Below are 23,265 nucleotides of genomic sequence, written 5' to 3'. Positions count from 1 at the left end.
TCACATGATCATATCAATAGATTCAGGAAAAGTTTTTCATAAGGTACAGCACCCATTTATAATAAAAACACTCAGCAAAGTGGGAATAGAGAGAGCATTCCTCAACATAATAAAGGCCATATATGAGACACCTACAGCCAACATCATACTCAATGGGCAAAAACTAAAATCTTTTCCACTAAGATTAGGAATGAGACACATTTGTCCACTTTCACCACTTCTACTCAATATTGATTTGGAAGTTTTAGCCACAGAGATCAGACAAGAAAAGAAAAGAAAAGACATCCAAATCAGAAAGGAGGCAACAAAACTGTCACTGTTTGCAGATGACATGATAGCGTACATAGAAAATCCTATAGACTCTGCCAAAAAACTGCTCAACCTAATAAATGAATTTGGCAAAACAGTGGGATTACAAAGTCAATACCCAGAAATCAAAGGCATTTTTTCTATACCAACAATAAAACAGCAGAAGCAGAAATGAAGAAAAAAAATCTCATTTGATACAGCAAAAACAAAAATAAAATACCTAGGAATAAACCTAACCAAGAAGGTAAAAGACCTGTATGCAGAAAACTACACAACACTGAAGAAAGAAAGAAATGAAGGAAGGCAGAAACAAATGGAAGGTATATTGAAAGAAAGAAATGAAGGAAGGCAGAAACAAATGGAAACATATACCATGTTCATGGATTGGAAGAATTAACATCATCAAAATGTCCATACTACCCAAAGCAATTTACAGATTCAATGCAATACCTATTAAAGTACCAATGGCATATTTCACAGACATAGAACAAACACTTCAAAAATTTATATGGAATCATAAACATCCCGAATAGCAGCTGCAATTTTGAAAAAGAAGGACAAAGTAGGAAGGATCACAATACCTAATAGCAAACTGTATTCCAAGGCTACTGTAATCAAAACAGCCTGGTACTGGCATAAAAACAGACACATAGACAAATGGAACCGAACAGAGAGCCCAGAAACAAACTGAAATCTCTACAGTCCATTAATATTCAACAAAGAAGGCAGTAACATAAAATGGAGTAAAAATAGCCTCTTCAACAAATGGTGTTGTGAGAACTGGACAGCTACATGCAAAAAATGAAACTCAAGTACCAACTTATACCATACACCGTAATAAATTCAAGGTGAATAAAAGACTTAAATACAAGCTGTGACACCATTAAAGTCCTAGAGGAGAACATTGGCATGCAAATCTCACATATTTCACACAGCAACATTTTTACTGATATGTTCCCTAGAGCAAAGGACATAAAGGAAAGAATAAACAAATGGGATTTCATCAAAATTAAAAGCTTCCGAGTGGCTAAAGAAAATAGCATTAAAATGAAAAGAGAACCAACATTATGGGAAAACATATTTGCCAATGATACCTCAGACAAGGGTTCAATCTCCAAAATATACAAAGAACTTTCACGACTTCACTGTAAGAAGACAAGCAACCGGATTAAAAAATGGGCAAAGGACTTGAACAGACACTTCTCCAAGGAGGACATACAGAGGATCCAGAGACACATGAAAAGATGCTCAATATCGCTTGCTATCAGAGAGATGCAAATGAAAACCACAATGAGATACCACTTCACACTGGTCAGAATGGCCATCATAAACAAAGCAAGAAACAAGTGTTGGAGAGGTTGTGGAGAAAAGGGAACCCTATTGCACTGTTCGTGAGATTGTAGACTGGTGCAACCACTATGGAAAACAGTATGGAATTTTCTCAGAAAACTAAAAATGAACGTGCCTTCTGAACCAGCCATTCCACTGCTAGGATTACATCTTAAGAGCCCTGAAACACCTAACCAAAAGAACCTATGCACCCCAATGTTCATAGCAGCGCAATTTATAATAGCCAAGTGCTGGAAGCAACTTAAGTACCCATCAGTAAATTGATGGATCAAAAAACTATGGTACATTTACACGATGAAATACTGTGCAACAGAGAGAAAGAAGGAGCTCCTACCCTTTGTAACAGCATGAATGGAACTGGAAAGCATTATGCTGAGTAAAATACGCCATGTGGTGAAAAACAAATACCATATGATCTCACTTTTAACTGGAACCTAATCAACAAAACAAACAAGGAAGGAAAATATCACCAAAGACATTGAAATTGAGAACAGGCTACCTAACAGTGACCAGAGGGGAAAGGAGAAGGGGTAATGGGGGGAACAGGTGAAGGATTTATAGGAACAAGTATAAAGGATACATGGACAATAACAAGGGTGGGTAGAAACAGGAGAGGGAGGTGAGGAAGGCTGGGGTGGAGGGAAAAGGCTGAAAACTGTACTTGAACAACAATAAAAATCAAAAGTTTTTTTTAATAAATAAATAAATTGAAGTGTGGTTTAACCTGGCATTGGCTCCTGGGAAGAGCCTTACTTGTGGTACAGCAGGAATCTCCTTTACCAGCTCCATTAGGCAAGTACAGAATGAAGTTTTGTCCCAGTGTCACACAACTGCCCAGATCTCAGACTCAGATCTGCCTTGACCAAGCCACCTGGACTGGAGCCCCATACATAACCTCAGTGCTTATTTCAAGGCCACCTTCCTACATTTTTGTGAAATACTGAGTGGGTCCACAGTAGATACCAGTTTCTTTCCATAAAACCAATGGTTCCATCCATCTACAAAATGTAGGTATTTGGCTAATAGATTGATACAATTGTTACTTGAGACCTTGAGCTCTAAAAGTAAAAAAAAAAATTTAAATACCATGAGTGCCCTAACCAGTGTGGCTCAGTTGCTTGGAGTATCGTCCAGTAATGGAAAGGTTGCCGGTTTAGTTCCTAGTCAGGACACATACCCCAGTCCAGGCACACACAATACCTGGTCTGGGTGAGTATGGGAGGAAACCAATTGATGTTTCTCTCTCATCAACATTTCTCTCTCTATCTTCCTCTCTCCCTCTCTCCCTTCCTCTCTCTCTGAAAGCAATTGTTGGGGGGGGGGGGGGGGGGCTTNGGGGGGGGGGGGCATGTCCTACAGTGAGGATAAAACAAAGGAAAATAAAACAGGATTAGTTCTTTCATGACCATCAAGTGTCCATTTCAGAAGACGGAAAGCAAGGCTAGCTTGTAGCACTGGATAGCACTGGCTTCCTTGATGCGAGTCAGGAGAGCTGAACCAAAGAACATGAAAGGACATGAGGCAGGCAGTGGACGATCTTTATAAGCTTTATCAAAATAATCCTTACAGCCCTGGCTGGTGTAGCTCAGTGGATTGAGCTCGGGCCTGTGAACCACATGATTGCAGTTCGATTCCCAGTCACGGCACATGCCTGGGTTTCAGGCCAGTTCCCAGCAAGGGACTCACGAGAGGCAACCATACATTGATACTTCTGTCCTTCTCTCCTTCCCTTCCCCTCTAAAGATAAATAAATAAAATCTTAAATAATAATAATAATAATAATCCTTACAAATAACCATATTCCCATTCTACAGAGAAGGAACCTAAGTCCAAAGTATCTTAGTGACTTTCCAGTTTCCCACAGGTGACAACTGGGAGGGCTGGAACAATATTCAGGTCTGCCTCACACAAAACCCTGATCTTAACTGCTATACCTTCACTCTCCCACTGCCTATGGTGATAACATTCCTTTCTACCTTAACTCATATAGACTTTGTCTCAGAGAAGTAACAAAGTGCCACCCAGAATAAGCTGATATTCTGCCTATCCTAGACCTCAGGGGAAGTTTAGTTGCCCAGATCTGGTTTTCAGAGTTGTGGTATGGCTCAGTGATTTTCCAGAAAGCAAGCCCATGTGGAAGTGAGTTACTTCCCCTAAGCCAGGTGTGAAGTCCTGCCTGACTCTGATTGCCTGTTCAAGTCCACCTTCATCCTCTGCTGGGTGTAGGACCTTGAACCAGTCATGTCACTTCTCCATGAACAGTCCTTTCCTCTCTCAAATAAGTTTAAAACAGCACCCACATCAGAGTTCTGAGCATAAACAACATAATCCATGCTAAGCAATCAGCAAAAAGCCTGGCAGACAGCACTAAAAAATGTTAGTAAGAGTAACATCTGTTTACCTGCCTTCCCTGGCATAAATGTCACTCTTCATTTTCAATCAGATGTACCCCTTTATTAATATATTCCTTCATTCCACAAGCACTTACTAATCACAGTGCTATTAGAACACAGAGATGCACCTAAATTGATCCTCAGGGTTAGGGAATCCTGTTGACAAGATAAAAGGCAGGGAGGGGTGTTGTCAGCAGAGAGAACAATGTAGATTATGGCAAGGATGCAGGAAAAGTTATGACATATTCTAGAGAACAAGTAGTTCATGTTTAAGATATAGAAAGTCAGACCACCTGGTTCTTAGGATTAGAACAATCCAATGGTTTTCCACCTCATTCAGGATAAAAGCCAAAGTAGTAACAATGAATGGTCTGCAAACCCTAAATGATCTGCCTCAACCCACTTCCTGTCTCTCTTACCTTCAGCTACAGGTACACTTGCCTTCTTACTTATCCCTGAAATTACTGACCCCAGGGCCCTTGTACATACTGTCTCCTCCTCTAGATATCCACATGGATTACTCCACTACCCACTTCAAGTTTGTATTCAAATATATCACCTCCTTGATGTACTCTTTGAACACCCTCTTTTAAATTGCACCACTCTCCTCTCTCATTCCCTACTCCTTTCTTACTTTCTTTTTCTCCATTGTACTTACTGCCTTCTGGTATATTCCATCTATCTTCCCAGTTAGAATGAAGCACCATGAGGTGAGGAGTTTTGTTTCTGTTCACTGCTACATTCCTAATGCCAAGAAAAGACAGTGCCCTGCACTTAAATATTCATTAAAAGAATCAATGTGGTCACATACAATGGCTAAACAAAAATGGCTGAAACAGAAGGGAAGTTGTTAAGAGCCACATCACATTCAGTCCTGTATGCTAATATTAAGATGACTGAGCCTGAGCCTGAACCCTGCGAGGAGCCAGAAAAGATGTCAGCAGAGTATGTCCTGTTTAGATTCATACTTCAGAACAATCTTTCTGGCCGAAGTGTGGAATTGAGACTAAAGGTGCCCAGGAGAAGCAGAAAGACCATTTCAGAGATTAAGGCTGAGAACCCAGTGAAAAGTTATGAAAGCCTTAATGAAGACAGTGACCTTGGGGTGAAGCAAAAGGGACAGATAACAAGCATCTCAAGTAAGAACCTGTGGTAAGTGAAGGGATCAAAAAACTATGGTACATTTACACAATGGCATTCCATGCAGCAGAAAGAAAAAAAGAGCTCCTACCCTCTGCAACAGCATGGATGAAACTGGAAAGCTGAGTGAAATAAGCTGAGTGAAATAAGCCAGGTGGTGAAAGACAAATACCATATGATCTCACCTTTAATGGGAACCTAAACAACAAAACAAACAAGCAAGCAAAATATAACCAAAGATACTGAAATAGAGAACAGGGACCAGAGGGGAGAGGGGAGAGAATTTCAGGGGAAAAGGGGAAGGATTCAGAGGAAGAAGTATAAAGGACACATGGACAAAAACTAACATGGATGGAGATAGGAGGGAGGCGGGGAGCACTGGGGGTGGGGTGGGCTGGGATGGGAGTAAAGGACAGAAAACTGTACTTGAACAATAATTAAATAAATTTTAAAAAAGAACCTGTGGGATATGGTGATTGGTTGACAATAACAAATGACTAAGAGGAGATGTATATATTAAATGACTCCTTGGTTTCTGTCCTGAACAACTGGGTCAAGAGCTGTACCATCAAGTTAGGGAATAAAGATAGCAGTTTGAGGAGGGAGGAGTTTGATTTTGCATATATTGCATATTATATGCCACTGAAGATGTCCATAAGTAACTAGCCATACAGATTTGCTGTTAGATATTCAGATGAAGATCTGGGTTAGATCAAGGAGTTTCCTCACACCTAAAACTATAGGTCCCAGAATTTTAATGGAAACCTTGTTGTGGCAGCCTGCAGTTTGGGTGAGAGAGCAGCAAGTTGATAGGGATTTGGCTGGGAAACAGATCTTCCTCTCTATCCAGGAAGAATTTGAAATGTTATCCCACTGTAATCCCATATGGCTATTGATTATGTAGAATAGTTAAGATAGCACTATTGTTCACCAAATTGTGAGTGAATTTGGTCTATGGGCTAGCCTAGGAACCCAACCACCTCCTGCATAAGGTTGTTTCTCCAGTAAAACATACACCCATACCATTCACAAATTGAGGGCTGCTGATATGATGAGAAACCTCCACATCAGCCTGCATTTTGGAGAATCCCAGTAGTACCCTGTGAATTCTTCCACCTAAAAGACAACTGTCTCAAAAAATGTGAGTAATGCTTCTGACTTCCAAATGGGTTGTTATGCTGAGGAGCATGGGTCATTCCATAGTATCACAGTTCCAACTCTAGAACTGATGGAATCCTAGAAGGAAGAGTATTAATGAAAGAGAGGAGAGATCCTAGACAGCATAACAAAAAATGGGAGAAACAATATGTGAGAATGTGCTATAAAACTTGATAAATATGTCATCCAGAGTCAATGAAATTCAGAGTGCAGGATTTGAATAAAATAACCAGTTGTACTAGACAGTGTTCCTTGGGCTGCAGCTGACAGAAACTCAAATTGACTTAAGTAGAAAAATAATAATAATAAAACTAATTAATGACTATTTTTAAAGGGAAGGAGTACTATTGGCCTAATATCTGTAAAGTGAATGGGGTAGCTACAAAAGCTTCAGGCACAACTGGATTCAGGGGCTCAAATAATGGCTCCTGGATTCAATTTTATTTTTTCTCATGTCTTGACTCCGCTTCCTACATGTTGGCTGCTTTATCAAGCAAGTTGACCCTTCACAGAAGCAGAATTACAGCTACCAGTTTCAGGTTTATGTTTTATCCTCCCAACAACCTTAACTAAAAGAGGGTGTGTGGGGGCAACTTCTCTCTTGAGTCCCCCCGAGTGCCACGGACGAAAGTGAATAATGACCGAGACATGCTGAGAACTGTTTGGAGATAAGAGGAGTGGGCTGGTGGCCAGTTTCTCACGGGAGACAAAGGCCAGCAGCGGCCAGTTTCTCCGAGGAGAAAAAGGCCCCGAGCCCCCTGCTCCATAAGCTTTTATTGGATTCTAATATACAGGAATACAGGGCAGCAAGGATCAAACAGATAACATTTCAAAGGTATCTGAGGGCTTCAGAGTCTGAGTCAGTGTCTGTCTGTCAGGAAGAGAGTTATAGAAACTTTGAGAGACATACTCATTTCCTCTCTGACCCTTATCATATGAATGAAAGCACTCTTAGCAAAGCAGATTTCACAGGTTTATCAGGAAGTCTTTGTGATGCCAGATTTTTCCCCAGGACTCTCTCTAGCAAGGCAAGGAGCTGCACCTCTCCCCAACAGGTATTCAGGCTTAAGGGGATTAGAGCAAGGAAGCGTTTCTCCCAGAGAACATGGGGACTTGGGCTTTAACAAAGCCAGAGGGTGGGTGGGGGGCAGAGTCCAATGCTCTTTGTTGCAGCCCCCCACCCCAGTCCTTCCATGAAGGCCTCCCAAGTGATCGAGTCTGGCTTAGGGATCGAGTCAGCCCCTGCCGCTGTGAGGGGTCTCACCCGTCATTGACTTCCGACCAAGCTTTGGGGGCAGGGAAAGGAACTAAGGCAGCATTTGCTACCAGAGACAGGCTTTGTCTCCTGTGGCTGGCATTCCAGAGGTTGTCCCTTGCCTTTAGCCACAAGGGGTAGAGATACAATTCCTGAAACCAGGCAGAGCGGTGTGCAACAAGGGTGCTCTCTTCTAATAATTCCAACAAAAGGAGTGATTAAAATTGATTGGATAAGCTTGGGTCATGTGCTATTACTAAACACACACTAGAACAGGGGGAATGGAATTCCTTAGTCACACTTGGCTCTCTTGCTACATAAAATGCAATGAGTCTTAGAGTATAAAAAAGAGTGATTCCCCAAGGAAAATATGAATTCTGTTACCAGAAAGAGGAATAGATCCTAAGCAGCAAGAATAGCAAATGTCTCAGCAGACCTGTCTGGGAAAAAACCTTCCTTGGGAGATTCTCTTCCTCGGAAGGCTTTAAAAAAAAAACAAAAACTTCTCCCAAGGATATGTTAATTGATTTGTGAAAGAGGAAGAGAGATGAACAGAGAAACATCAATTGGTTGCTTCCCATACATGCCCTGACTGGGGATCAGACCCTCAACCTAGGTATTTGCCCTCACCAGGAATTGAATCTGCAAAATTTTGGTGTATGGGACAACACTCTAACCAACTGAGCCACCAGACCAGGGCCTCAGAAGGCTTCTTTGAGGGCTGATCAAGTATGTTTACAGGCCTAGTAAGCTGGAGGAGTCAAAGAAGATTGGGCATAAAGTATAGAGAGGATGTATGTTAACTGAAGACATATCTCCTACTAATGAATACATTTAGCTCAGACCTCTCTGTTCCAGCAGCCTTCTTCTGCTATGATGCCCAAAAACCTCATTTTCATATACAGCCTTCCCCAGTGTCCAGTGTCATTTTCATCTTCACTGTTGATTGGCAGGATGACTGAGAAGGAGAAAAGGGAAATTAGGTTCAGCAATTCCTGAGACTGAGGTGAGTATGGAAACAGAGCACACTTCTGAAATTTAGGGGTTTGCTTTGACACAGAGTGTCATTGTAGAGTGACACTCTGTGCTTCTCATCATAGAGTTCTCTTGCCTCTCATTGTAGAGTTCCATAATGGGAGTGGCCTACCATTAAGTTACAATTCTAAGAGAAGAGAAATTCTTACACTGCATTTAGGGAGATTGAATGAGGGGACCTTCAGATCCAGGGATAAGGGGGTAAGGGAAGAGAAACTGGGATGGACCCAGCTCAGGCACCATCTAAGGGACCAGTATCAGCAGTTGGTTTAGCAAAGTAGGAGCTGGAGCAGACAGTCCCCACTCAGGGCTGCACTGTTCATAGATAAGTCTTAGATGAGAGAGGAAAGTCTATGATTAGGAAAGTCCAGGACACCAAAAGGAGACTAGAAAGCTTAAATTCACTGCATGAAGCAACACAGGCTCCAGGGTTCACAGTCCTATGTCTTAACAATAGTACTAAAGATGGGTAGGGAAAGTATGAGAGTCAGTCCTTAGAGGTATTCAAGCTCAAACACCAGTACAGGACACACAAAAGCCAAGAAGGTACACAGTTGTTCTGAAGGGACTCATTTAGATAATACATGGGACACTGGAGTAGATACGGGTCATGATACCTAAACACTGCTCCATAAATCTCTAAAGATGTAGTCTTCTAAGTTTAACATTTGATATCAACCAATAATATGTCCAAAAACCTTCCTAAGCCTTACTCTTCTAAGGCCAACTTTATAGCCTGGTGTTGAAATAGTGTTTTTCAATGAATTTTTTATTAAACTTGTTTTTTGACTTATGATCTGACAACAAAGTTGGTTGCTCACTCCTAAAATATGGATCCAGCTTTCCTAAGGCCCATACATTGGCTGGGCACTTCTTTAAAAAACCTTTCTTTTGCCCTGGCTGTTGTAGTTCAGTGGATTGAGCGTGGGCCTCTGAACCAAAGGATCTCAGATCGATTCCCAGTCAGGGCACATGTCTGGGTTGCAGGCCAGTCCCCAGCAAGGGACGTACGAGAGGCAACCATGCATTGATATTTCTCTCCCTCTCTCCTTCCTTTCCCCTCTAAAGATAAATAAATTTAAAAATTTTTTTAAAAAGCCTGACTGGTGTAGATCAGTGGATTGAGCATGGGCCTGCAAACCACACGATCATGGTTCAATTCCCAGTCACGGCACATGCCTGGGTTGCAGGCCAGTTCCCAGCAGGGGACTCACAAGAGGCAATCATACATTGATATTTCTCTCCTTCTCTCCTTCCCTTCCCCTCTAAAGATAAATAAATAAAATCTTTTAAAATGTTTTAAATAAAAATTATAAAGTCTATTTTTTAAAAAAACTTTCTTTTTTGGTAGATATTCTTCTGCTGAAATAGATCATCAGTCTTTCAGTCTGTGTTCTTGCCATGTCTGAAACACTGAAGCGTTTTATTATAATCAGCTGCCCTTAGCTTGTTATTCCCTTCACGGTCTTCGCCTCAATCACATAGGCATTACAACAGTTGCCCTTTTAGCTGTGGATCAGATTGTCTTTGGGTTGACCTATGTAAATGAGAACATTTCAAAGTGCTAGTTTATAATGAGCCAAAAGGTGAATGACAGTATAATAATACTACTGCTATGAGTGGACTGTTGAGAAGGCCAAATGGAAGGACCAAGAGAAAACATGGCTGGGAAAAAGTAGTGAGCTGACTAAAAGTATGGACAGGAAAGAAAAAAGAGAAAGAAGCAAAGGCAAAATGACAATTGCCAAGTAGGAGTGGCAGGGGCAAAGAGGGACAGATATTAGGCTGAAAGTGAAAGAGAAAAGACTAATTGTTTTGTTACTGTCATGATAGCTGTGTAACAGGAAACAATATGACTTGGAAATCTTTGGGGTGGAGGAAAAGAGCATCTGGTACAGTAACTTATAGGACAAGGTGCTTGAAAAAAACTGTATTTGAGAAAGGCAAGAATTACAAATAAAAAGAAAGGAAATAAAAAAACTTTTCAATAAAAGAAATATAACTGTAGTATACCTTTTGACTCTTTGGTGAACACTATTTGTCTGGTGAATACTATTATATATATATATATATATATATATAATTATATAATTATATTATAATTATAAACAGTGATGTCTATATTAGAAACATAGAGATAGGTAATATAAGAAAGCTAAGTCCTCAATCATTACTTCAGGATGTAAACAGATAATATCCAAAGTTAACATATCAACAGGTATAGGAGCTTATTATTTAGAAAACAGCTCAAAGAGTTTAAAATGCTTACCTCCAGAAAGCAGCAAAGGAAGGTGGAACAGGAGATTGTTGCTTCTCACTAAAAATCCTTCAGTGCTGTTTGATTATTTTTTTAAAGATTTTATTTATTTATTTTTAGAGAAGGGAAGGGAATGAAAAAGAGAGGAAGAGAAACATCAATGTGTGGTTGCCTATTGCAAACCCACAACTGGAGACCTGGCCCACAACCCAGGCATGTGCCCTGACTGGGAATCGAACTGGTAACCCTTTGGTTCACGGGCCATCACTCAATCCACTGAGCCACACAAGCCAGGGCTATTTGGTTATTTTTAGTTTGCATAGGACTTAGTGCCAGAAAAACTTTTATTGAACATCTGCCCTGTGCTAAGTATTTTACACACATCATTGCATTTAAAGATCATAACAACAAACACTTTCTATAGAAAGTGCTTACTGTGTGCCATTTTACATTTATTAAGTCATTCAATCTTTGAAACAACTTTATAAAGTGGTTAATCTTATTTTGCCAATTTAACAGATGAGAACATTGAGGCACAGAGGATGAGAAACTCGCCTAAGGTCACGCAGCTGGGAATGGTGATGGTGGGATCTGAGCCCAGGTAACCTAGACCCTAACCTCTGTACTCTGCCTATTCTCTAACAAAGCCAAGGCATAGATATTATTATCTCAATTTTAGAGATTAGGAAACATGGGGAGAGACAAAGCCATTTTTCTAAAATCACACAGATAGTATGTTATTGGATCTAGTTTGACAGTGTGTTAGATTGATTTTTTTGTTTAATCTTTATTGTATTTTTCCATTACGCTTTAGTCTTCTTATACCTGCCTCACCCAGCAGTCACCACACCGTTGTCTGTGTCCATAAGTCCTTTTTCTTTTTTGCTCAATCCCTCCACCCCTTCCCCCAACACTACAACCAGTTGTCATCCTGCTCTCCATCTATAAGTCTGTTCCCATTTTCCTTGTTAGTTCAGGTTGTCCATTAGATTCCACATATGAGTGAAATCATATGCTATTGATCTTTCTCTGACAGGCTTATTTCACTCAGCATAATGTTCTCCAGGTCCAACCATACTGTCACAAAGCATAAAATTTTTCTTTTTTTTAATGGCCCAATAGTATTTCATTGTGTAAATATCCCAATAGATGAGTGGATAGATTGATTTTAATACTAGTGCTCAGTTTCTCCATAGCATGATGCAAACCTGTGTTTAAAAAGATGAGCTAGTCAGAGATAAGATGGGACATCCATTCTCACCACTGCTACTCAACATAGTGCTGAAAGTTCTAGCCAGTGCAGTAAAGTAAGAAAAAATGAAAAGAGAAAAGAGAAGAGACAAGAAGGGAAGGAAAGGGAAAGGAAGGGAAGGAAAGGGAAGGGAAGGGAAGGGAAAGGCATACTGATCAGAAAGGAAAAAATAAAACAGCCCATATTTGTAGACAACATGATGTCTTTGTAGAATATCCTAAGGAATCTACAAAAAGCCACTAGGACTAGTAAATGAACTTAGCAAAGTCACTGGATATAAGATAAACATACAAAAATCCATTGCATTTCTATATACTAACAATGAACACATGGAAACAGAAATTAAAAATATAATATCATTTAAAATTGCTCAAAAAGGAAATAGGTATAAATTTAACAAAATATATATGGGAATTATATTCTGAAAATGATGAAATCCAAGATTTAAATAAACAAAAAAACATACCATATTCATGAATTAGAAGACTCAATACAGTGAAGATGTCGATTCTCTCCAAATGGGTACACAAATTTAACATAACTATGTTTGGTCTTTCATGTTGTCTGTTTTGCTAACTTTGGCAACACACCATGGTTCCTGGCCCTCGTGGAGTTTATAGCCTAATCAGTTGAAGACAAAAAATGTCTCGAAGCAAAAGTATAATAAATACAGTAAAGGAACAATGGCTCTATAATGAAGAATATGGGATACTAATTTTAGACAAGGACAGTTAGAGAAAGCCTCTCTCGTAAGATGATTTGACATGCTGAGACATAGGGAATAAGGACTCTATGAAGACTTAAGTGAAAACAATCAGAGTAAAAGAAAAATCAAGGGCTCTGACATGGAGGGTGAGTCTGGAGCATTCCAAGAATTAGAAGAAGGCCAGTGAAGCTAGACCAAAGTGAGCAAGACAGAAGAATGGCCTGGAGGGAGTATAGAGAGAGAGACAGAGCCAAATCCCACAGGACCTTGAAGAGGCCTAATAAGTCATTTTATACTTGGGAAACTATTGAGGGGTTAAAGTGATATGATGTAAACTGTTGAAAGACCACTATGTAGAGAATGTCTTGAAGAGGATCAAGGATGAAGGTAAGAAACCTGAGTGGGGGGTCATTGTGACAGGGGACTCAAGACTTGAAAAATTTTAGGGTAAGGTAAAAAGTTATAAGTGTAGCAAGTAATGTGCATGTTAAAGCTTTTGTTTCAGAAACTATAGATAAGGCCCATCCTAGCTCCTGGGAAACAGCCAGCCTCCTGGGGCACTGATAGAAGATTACCACCTGGGGACATCCGAACCATTGTTCCAGTGAGAGCAGATGCCCACCCTCCCCTGGGAACAGCTAACTGCCCATGATACAGGGTGCAGCCAAAGCAGGGGGGGGGGGGGGGAGGAAAGATTTGTAATAGTGCCCAGGTGGATGGCTTTTTCCCAGGAGCCCGGATGGGCATTATCTATAGTTTCTGAAAAAAAAGATTTNGATCGTGGGAGGAGTCAGAAATAAGGGTACAGAGGAAGATGGGCACCGGGGGATTTAAACCCAGACACGGCAGCCATTAAGGGGAGAGACGAGGTTTCAGCAGAGTGCAGACCCCCTCTTGGCCAGGTGAAAGAGAAGACCACGCAGCTTTGCCAGAATGGACATCCCTGCGGCCAGGTGAAGAAGAAAGACGCGCTTTTGGTGGAGTGCGGCTTTGGTAAAAGAGGCCCACACGGCTTTGGGGTGCCCCCTTTGGCCGAGTGGCCTGGAAAGCAGGAGAGACTTTGACTGGAACTTGGTACAAAGAACTCTTGCCAGTGAAAGGTGCCGCATGACTTTGGATTAGTTGGAGATCCTGCCTAGACAGACGACACAGCTCACGTGCCAGTGACCTGAAAAAAACGGATGTGTGCTCTCTTCCTGATTTACGGTACCCAGAGTTGGGACAGTGGGAGAAGGGAGTGCTATGTGTGTGTGTGTGTGTGTGTGTGTGTGTGTGTGCGCATCTATACCCTTAAAGACTTTAATATTTTAAGGAAGGCATTAGGCCTGAATAGCATTAAATAAACATTTTGTTTCCTTTTCACAAATCTCTGGCATTGAGAGATGTCTTTCCAACTGGCGGTGGACAGAAGAGCCCAGTAGATATTAGTATATCGTCCTTGGGAGGGGCTTCTGTTTTCTGAAGCAGTTTTTGGCGTCCCTGGGTGGGCCAAGTATTGGCCCCCCCTTGGACCCTTGTTCGGTAACACCCAGAGCGGGAATGCTGCAGCTTCCCTCACCTAATCCTCCCTGAATTTCAAAGCCTTCACCCCACCTTGTTCATCCACCCATCCCCACCTTATAAAAGGTCTGGCCTGGTAAGAAAAGACAAGATGATTTGTTAGGGTATGAACCCACCATCTTCTCAGATTGCCAGCCATCTGAATAAAGTGCCCATAAAAGATTCAATCACTATCATTGCTTATTGGATTTAGTAGTGACAGGCAGCCCGAAGACCAGTGTATTTTCTGGTTACAATGGTAGTAAATAATCCAAGGAAGAGAAAATGGTGGTGGCTTTGGCTAAGGTGGTGGCAAGAAAACAGAAAGGTATGAATGAATTTTGGAAGGAGGATCAGCACTTATGGATGGATTTTGAAAAGAGAACACGGGAAAGGGAGAGACCAAAGAAAACTCTCAGGTCTCTCTGGCTTGAGCAGCTGGAAGAACAATGATGCTGTAACCTGTGCTAAGATGATGAAGATCATGAGAGAATTGGGTAAGCAGAGGACAAGGGGTTTGGGATCAAGCTTTCAGTATTGGGCATATTAGAATTGACATTTGTAAGGGACAACCAAGTAAAAATGCCAATAGGCTCTTTTGAGTGAACCCAAAAGAGAGGTCTGGGATTTAAGTTGAAAGAGGGACATCACTGATCAATGGTTCTTAACCCTGGCTGTTTAATAAATTACATAAAGGGCTTTTCAAACATGCTGTTGCCTACCCCCTACCACCAAATCAACAAAATAAGAATCTCTGCAAATGGGAACCAGGCATTGAAACTTACAGGGACCGCTTATGTTTGGAGTTTGGAGAAAGGGATGAAGTGAGGAGAATCTAGCAAAAAGAAGATTGAGAATTGGCCAATGATGCAGGAAGGAAACCAGGTGTAGCTCATGGAGCTGAAAGAGGGCTGTTTCAAAAGGAGGTAAAACACTACTACACAGGGATATCATAAGAAATCAATGAACAACTACATGCAAAAGCACTTTATATATAAAGTGTTCATTGATGAACAAAATACTGTTACAGATCACACACACACAGGGCTAAGGGGGTACAATATACTATTACTGAAAGGACCCCCCACTAGGTTCGATTGTCCATCACTGTAGGAAAGACATCTCGCAATGCCAGAGACATGTGAAAAAAGGAATGAGAGGTTTTCTTAGGCTCCGCCGAGAAAGAAATGCCAATCAGCTATAAAGTAGGCAATGAAGAGCTTTATTAGGGTTTGTGCACCCGGGCAAGTTTCCCCAGTCTGCAGAATGAGGCCAGGGAAGTAGCACCTGGAGGTGGTGAGGACATCTTAATAATATTTCCTCCAATATTCCTGTACACTTTGAGTTCTGGACACCATTCCAAATCTTTTCTGGGGCCCCCCTTGGCTGCACCCTGTATCAGGTATATAAAATGATTCTTTATTCCAGAGCCATTGTTCTGATGTGAAGATTAACAATGGCCAAATGTCACTTCCCTCAAATGGCAGAAAAGATGGGAGGTGCCCCTAAAGCTCTCTCTGAGCCTCGAAAGTCTTGTGTCAATTCTGGTGTTACCGTGCAGAAGGGGGTCTAGCTGCTTGTCACCACATACAGACGTACCACAAAGATTTTTAGGAAATAGTTTTTATTAACAGGAAACCCAATTGGAGGAAGCTGAAAATGTTTTTGCCCCAAGCCAACCTCATCCCCAACACACAGTAAACCAGCCACCCCCAGGGAGATTAGAATCCAAGACCAAATCCAGTGTTCTTCATTACTGTTTATCTGTCCCTTGGGAGCTTAAGGCAGCTACACACACCATCCTCAAGCTCCCAGCTCTCTCTCTCCAGTATGCGCTGATAAGGTCAGCACCCCTGTCATTGTCTCTCCAACCTACAGCTGTCTCTCCAACCAGTCCCTGGAGTGCACTGCCAGTTCACTCCAGACAGTCTTTCAGGGTCCTGGAATCTGAGGCTACCATTGCCCCCTGGGCTGGTGCTTGTTCTCCATGCACTGTTCTCAGCCTTCATTCACTGCTCTCAGGGTGAGAGAGTGGAAGCAGTCCAGGAACAATGTTCTGCACTGGGTCTTGGCATCTCAGCCAGCAATGTATAAGTCCCAGAGTGGGATTCTGCCTCCAGAAGCTGCCTTCTGACCATGTGAGGCCCAAGTTCCAAACAGGGCCAGCCTCTATCTAGTGGGTGGGCCTACGTGAGTCTCCACATGTGTTCCCCAACTTGGGATGGAAAGCAAGCCAGAGAGCTAAAACTTCCCCACCTGGGCAGGGCAGAACCCAGAGAATAACAAAGACAGGCTCAGACAAAGAGAGCAGCTTCTCTGCACCATTGCTATAAAAAGAGCATTCTTAAAATTCCACAGGTGCAAGAAGCCAGTGGAAGTGTCCAGCTTTTTTAACCAATGGCCATGTTTATTTTGGCTCCTTTTTATAGGCGTGGGCAGAAGTCTCCAGTTACCCTGGGTGGGTCATTGAGCTCCCACAGCTCACAGAGCACTGCTGTGTAGCCTGTGTCAGGAGCTAGTAGCCCCAAGGCTGTGAGCTATTAAGCCCCAGCTCTGGTTTCAATCTAGAGAGCTCTCTGCCCCTCCTCCTGCTAACTGCATTGTGTTTACACTAGCTTCTTGCCTTGGGCAATTTCTCTTTTAGGCAGCCCCTCCCTTTATGGAAGGCAGGCTGCTTTAATCTGCCACCTCTGCACCCTTTAGTAGGGAGGTGCTGGCTCTGGCAGATCTGGGATCCCCTGGACTGAAGCCTCTGGCCTTCCAGTGATCTGGGTAGACCTACCTTGTTAAACTAGGACCACCTGGCACACAGCAGGACTGTCTTATGCAAGGGCTGTGTCCCACAGTATCTGAATTTCCCCATGGAGACTGTACTTGTTACAGAACAGATACACACACATACAGGGCCAAGGGGGGGGGTGTCACAATATACTATTACTGAAAGGACCTCCTACCAGGTTCGTTATGTCTGCTATCAGATAGGAAAGAAGTCCCTCAGTGCCAGAGATTTGTGAAAAGAAAAGGAAATGTTTATTTAATGCTATACAGACTTAAAGTAGTGACCTAATGTCTTCATTAAAATATCAAAGTCCTTTTTGGATACCCACAGATGCCCACAGTGCTTCCTTATCTCCCCTACTCTAATTTGGGGTACCATAACTCTGGAAAAGAAGCACACATCCATGTCTCAGGCCTCTGGAACCATCAGCTGTGTTGCCATCTAGTCAGGATCTCTAATTAATCCAAAGCCATGTGGCACCTTCCCATGGCCTACTGGCAAGAGTTCTTTCACTCTTCTTCCAAGAAAAGTCTCTCCTCCTTCCCAGGCCATGTGGCCAAAGGGAGCACCCCAAAGCCAAGTGGTACTCCTCTACTAAAGCTGCAGGGGTCCTCACTCTGGCTAAAACCCCATGGTTCTTCTCTCCACCAGAGCAAAGTGGGGGAGAGATCGGGGGTCGCCACTCTGCCAAAGCCAAATGGCGCTTCTCTGCTAAAGCCACATGGTGATTCTCTCTACCCAAGTTGCAGGGATCCCCACTCTGCCAGAAGCACATGTCTCTGCAAAGCTGCACGTGACTCTCCCCTCAATGGCTGCTGAGTCTGGGTTTAAATCCCCAGGCCAATCCTCCTCTGTAGCCCCATTTCCGACTCCTCCCACAATTGGCTACACTTGCCAGTACTCCGGAATCCTTCCAGCTTTACTGGGCTGCCATCATGAATCTGGGCAGGTGTGGCCCCGTGGCATGGAGCCGATCATCTCCAACCTCTCACGCAGGCACTGTAACCTAGGGGACCTACCCCCAGTTACATCTTGGGTGGAAGTCTCTTTCCATTCCCCTCCCTCAAACCATATCCACAGCTATTTAACATATCTATGCAACCAGCTAAACGTTATAGTTATGTTAAATGACCATGCCAGAGGTAAGCTGCAAAGCTGTTGCTGTACAAAACAGCTCTCAATGGCCCTGCTCCATTTGTCCCTTCCACCAACTCACACCTGTTGGGGGGGGGGGGGGGGGGGTGGGGAGGACATCTTATATGTCTTTCTAATATTTCCTAGACACCCTGAGTTCTGGATCCCATTCCAAATCTTTTTGGGGGGCTCTCCTCCCCTGGCTGTACCCTGTTACATGCAGAAGGTGTTGGGAACAAGAAAAATAGTCTCAGCCCCAAGGAGCCTGCATCCCTAGCAAACATCCTGTAAGTTGATTGCCATCTGTTTAGTTTCAAAATTTTCCTTTCAGTTGAGTCAGACCCCACCCTGTTTCCGCACACAGGCTCTGTAAGCCACCACAGCTAACCGCCACATCTGCTTCTGTGCAACGCTTGCTTGCTTGCTCCTATATAAGGACTTAGCTGTAAGCGCTGGGCGCAACTTTCATTTGCAGCCCCTGCAGGCACTGTGTCTCCGGACACTTTGAGAGTTCGCCCCTGCACAGGTTAAACTTGGCCAATAAAGTAACATCTTTGAAACCCTGAAAGTCTCCGACATTTGTTCTCGCGGTTGGTGGATGCAACAAAGGCAGGTTCAGAGCTACCTTTGAAGGCATCTGGGCATGGAGACAATTTCACTAAATTCTTCAACTCAACTAACTCTTGATCACTTATAGATATTAGTGCATTTAAGCCTCACTTTGCCTTTGTGTAGTAGAGATGATTACCTCCATTCTACAAGTAAGGAAACTGAGGCTTAAAGAGATTTTTAAAAGCTTCCCCAAATTCACACAGCCAGTTAGCATCAAAGCCCAGACTCACACTGAAACCCTAAATTCAAATTGGACTTTTTCTGCTGTCATGCTAATTTCCCCACTTTCTGTTTAACCAGATTTTGAGGAGGTAGGGCCACAGCCAAGTTAAAAGAACGCATAACAATGTTCAATACACTAAAGAAGAAATGGATAAAGGATCTGAATAGGTAATTCCCAGAAGAGGCTCACAAATGCCAAAGGTAAAAAGATGCAAATAAAATATAAATTAAAATTATACAATTTTATACCCATCAAATTAGTTTTAAAAATATAAGAGTCAGAAAATAAACACTGGAAAGGGTATGGGGGGACATATCCTCAGACATTTGGTGATGGGAGGTGTAAATTGGGGCAATGAATCTAGAAAGCAAGGCAATGGCATTTAGAAATCTTAAAAATGCCCCTGCCCTATTACCCAGCCACTTTATGTGCCTCAGTGTAGTCATCCGAGAACCTTCTGTCACTGTGTACAAGGACAGAGGAAAGATATACAAGGATATTTACTGTTGGTAACAGGAAAAGGGGGAGCTACTTAACTGTCTATTATCAGGGAATAGATAAATAATAAATATATGGTGTATTTATTATGGTGTATTCATGATATAGAATACTATGTGGCAGTTCAAATGAATAGACAGACCAATATATGTGATAATGAACAGATCTCAAATACACAGAACTGACTGAAAAGGGTAAATTTGCAGAACAATACATAAAGTACAATATCATTAACCAAGAGCTTTGATTTTTAAGAGAAATATAGGATCTGGGACTAATCAGAGTGAAGACAGGATATATTTAAGGCCAGAGTAATCTTTGATTCAAACTCCTCAACATATGTTTCCAAACACTCTCCATTTCTTTCTGACACCCCCCTCACCACTGTCTTCCTCCTTTTCCTTTTAGTCTTTTCTTTCCTCTTCCTTCTGTCTCTCCCTCTCTTCTACGTTCCACAAGTGGATTTTGGAGACATCTTCTAATAGTATAAGTAAAAAATTATATTTATGAGTATTTTTCCTGGAGAATGGATCCATAGCTTTCATCAGATTCTCAGACAGGTCACTGTCCCCTAAAAAGATTAAAATTCAAGGTGAAAATTTTTCCAGAGGATATAGAATGTAGCTCAGATACAGTTTCTTTGGTCTATCATGCCCTGGAAGTAGGAAGTAGGAGCTATTTCTCATCATAAGAGAGGAAGACAGAGAGAGAGAGGAAGTGATTTGTTCCGACCCTGCTTCCACTAGCCCCATGCCCTGGGAGAAAAGACCTGCCCCTGGAAACAAACCTGTCCATCCTTCCTAGCCTGCCAGGCCACCATCCATCAGTTCTGGGCAGCAGCAGCCAGCTTCTTTTCCTGCCATTCCTGACCCTTTCCATTAAATGTCAGGCTCTGGCTCTGGCCAGTTTGTTGATAATTATGAAGATTTTTCTAACCCAGTCAAACAGCCTTGCACCATCAGAACTCTTCAGAGCTGTGGAAACTGCAAGGGATGGATGATCATTTTGTAGAGCATATTCCCACAAAGTCCCCATACCCACAGGTCTAGGCACAGCTACAAGGCCTCCCCAGACTCAAGTGAGAATTAAGTGGGCTTCTCTGTCACCTAGGGTTGTGGGTCCCCATAGTTCGTGGCTCTAAACTCATAGATCATCTGGAGAGACCAGTGAGAGGAGAACAATGAACACATACATCTGAGGGCAGCTGAGAGTCACCAGGTGGCTGTACCCATCTTGGCTGGGCTTGTTCCTGTCTCTGGGTGTGGTCTATCAGCTGATCTAGAATGGCCTCTGGAAGGTGACTGATCCGCTCTGCTCCAAGTACCTCTCACTCTGCAGCATGCTAGTGAAAAGTGAGGACATGCTAGCACGGGCATGTCCTCATGGCAATGACAGGGGCACTAGAGACAGCAAAGGCAGAGACTTTCAAAGCCTTTGCTTTCATCACGTCAGGTAACACTCTGTTGGCCAAACCAAGTCACAGGGCCACCACACCCAGAGTGAAAGACAGGGCTGGTCACCCTGCCCCCAGTGAGCAGGTGCTGCCAGCCAGGTGAGAGCCTGCATTGCCTCCTACCAGGGATGTCTTAAATTCTCTGAGGAAATAAGACACTACTTTTCATCTCTGATTACTGAAGTTTTGTTTTTTTAAACTGGTACACAGTACATAATAGGGTGGAGAAATAGATACCTTAACCTGCTACTGGTAAGATTTTACCTTTTTAAATGTGATTGAATCATATTTATTGTAGTAGATTACAAAATCTTCTCCTCCCCTTTTTCTTTCTTATTTTTTCCATATAATAGTTTTGAATTTTTTTTCTCTTTTCAGTGTGACTTTGCAGTTTCTCCAGCATGAAGATGAGATGTGACTTGCTTAAGCCAAAGGGAAGATAGATGTGACACAGGGCTCTCAATAGCACATGTACATTGGGAACTGCCCCTCTCGTGCGTGCAAGCCTGAGACCACTGTGTGGATGAGCCCAAGCAGACCTGCTATAGATGACAGGCCATGCAGAGAAACATTAAGGAACCTCAATGGACCCGAGTGAAGAGAGTGGACAGACACATTAGTGAGCTCAGCCGAGATCTGCCACACCTGGCCTACACAGGAAAAGCCAACCAGCTGAACCCAGCAAATCCCAGAACCCCATAATGAGCTCATAAAAGATACCAATTCATTTTATCGTATTCTCATAAGGGTCAGTGTCTTTCAGAAACAGAGGTATAACCTAGCTCCATTTAACAAATACCTATTAAGGTCCTACTATTATATGATAGGATTCTTCTAGGCACTGATGTTAAAACAAAGGGGAAAAGAGAGAGTTGAAAATGTTCCTGCCATCATGAAGCTTACATTATAGGGGTAAGAAACAAAAACATTTTTAAATTACCAAGTATAATACATTGTCTGAGAAAGAATGGTAAGTGCTCTGGAGAAAAATAATGTATGACACTATGTTCCAGGCACCATTTCAATGAGAACAGGGAGTATGGAGAGGGGATGTAACACTAAATGTGAAAGGCAGAGAAAACCTCTGTGAGAAGGTGCTATTTGAATAGATATCTGAAAGTAAAGGAAGGAGTCTCATTGATATATAGGGGAAGAGACTTCTTGGGAGAGGGAGCAGCATGAGCAAAAGTGGTCTTCCAAAAGTGAACTAGAGCTAGGGGAAAATATAGGTAGGGTTCAAGTGTCCAGCGATGAAGTGGGGCCAGGCTATGTAGGGCTTTGTGGGCCATTATAAGTAGTCTTTAAATATAAGCTATAAACAGCTCTAATTTTTTAAATGAAGTGTGTGTTTCTTTCAATACATTAACTTTAAAGAATATATGGAGCAAAAAACAAATATCGTGCTACCTTAGTACTTGTTAATTCATTCCAGAACTCATGACAAATGCCAAAACCCATGAGTACTGAGTACCAAACAATGAAGCACTTTCTCTTGTGGGTCCTTGTCATGACTCATACAACTTCTACCAAGTGTGAAGAGTCCTGAGCAAGCACCCAGTGCTGAAATACTTTTTCTCATCAAAATGTAAGGAGTACAGGTTTTGACGACTTCTGAAACCAACAAGTATGGAGATATGACTGTAGCTATCCTGAGTAGCACACCAGATTTCAATATTAGTGGAATATACCTGAATTTTATCATAAACCCTGGTGACCAGAGCTTGCTGGAGCCACCAGAGAGTAGTGTCATTGCTGAGCACAGGCTGCCCTCTGCTGTTACCTTTTGGGTAGCACACACAAACACTACCTGAAGAAACAAGTTCCCAGTTACCAGGTCAGCTGCCAACACTCTTCACTGACCAGGAAATGGTGGGAAACAAATTGCTCGCTCAACCTTGAATTTCCTAATTCCTTGAGGAATTCTGCTGAAATTCCATGAACCAGGAAATACTACCTCATTTGGAAACATTGTACACTGTGACAAGCCACCTAAGGGACAAATGTGACCTCTCTTTAAAAAAATCATTTGACACTGGCTCTGAAGACAGTGGTAACTGTCTGTGTTTCTGTTTGCTAATAGCAAACTGTTTAACCTTCTATACTGGTCCCTGGCAAACAGGAGGGCAGTATTGACAAATGGTGGTGGTTTGCAGGTTTGGACATAAACACCAG

The sequence above is a fragment of the Sturnira hondurensis genome, unplaced genomic scaffold (genome assembly GCF_014824575.4).
Source record: "Sturnira hondurensis isolate 20B ecotype Veracruz unplaced genomic scaffold, ASM1482457v3 Scaffold0007036, whole genome shotgun sequence".
Lineage (NCBI taxonomy): Eukaryota > Metazoa > Chordata > Mammalia > Chiroptera > Phyllostomidae > Sturnira > Sturnira hondurensis.
This window is presented reverse-complemented; position numbering follows the sequence as displayed.